The sequence below is a fragment of the Geospiza fortis genome, unplaced genomic scaffold (assembly GCF_000277835.1).
Source record: "Geospiza fortis unplaced genomic scaffold, GeoFor_1.0 scaffold85, whole genome shotgun sequence".
In the NCBI taxonomy this organism is placed as follows: Eukaryota; Metazoa; Chordata; class Aves; order Passeriformes; family Thraupidae; genus Geospiza; species Geospiza fortis.
In genome coordinates this window covers 103,974-104,596 of record NW_005054358.1, presented here as the reverse complement: position 1 = coordinate 104,596, position 623 = coordinate 103,974, and positions in this window count along the sequence as shown.

Sequence of the window (623 nt, the reverse complement as noted above, 5' to 3'; positions counted from 1 at the left end):
GAAGAACGACTGAGGGAGCTGGGGTTGTTCAGCCTGGAGAAAAGGAGACTCAGAGGTGACCTTATCACTCTCTTCAACTTCCTGAAGGGTGGCTGTGCTGAGCTGGGGTCGGTCTCTTTCTCCGGGCAACAAAAGACAGGACAAGAGACACAGTCTCAAACTGCGCCAAGGGAGATACAGACTAGAATTAAGGAGGAAGTTTTTCACAGAAAGAGTGGTCAAATACTGTATTCATCTACCCAGGGAGGTGGTGGAGTCACCATCCCTCGATGTGTTTAAAAAAAGACTGGATCTGGCACTTGGTGCCATGATCTAGTTGAGGTGTTAGAAGATGGGTTGGACTCGATGATCTTAAAGGTCTCTTCCAACCTAGAAAGTCTGTGATTCTGTGATGTGGGATCTATTTTTTAATCAGAAAATAGAATATTGTGTTCCTGTCTTCAATGCTGTATATTTTTTCCAAGCCTTTCGTCTTAATTTATTGAGGGAAGGGAGTTTAATTGCAGGTGGTGGTTGTCTTATTTCAAGTAGATTTGAGTAATATGGTTCTGAGTCAGTCTCACAGCTGGTGTGTAAGTAATGAGCACTCGCTGCAATGCAACTTTAACTTTGCTTTCCAATGA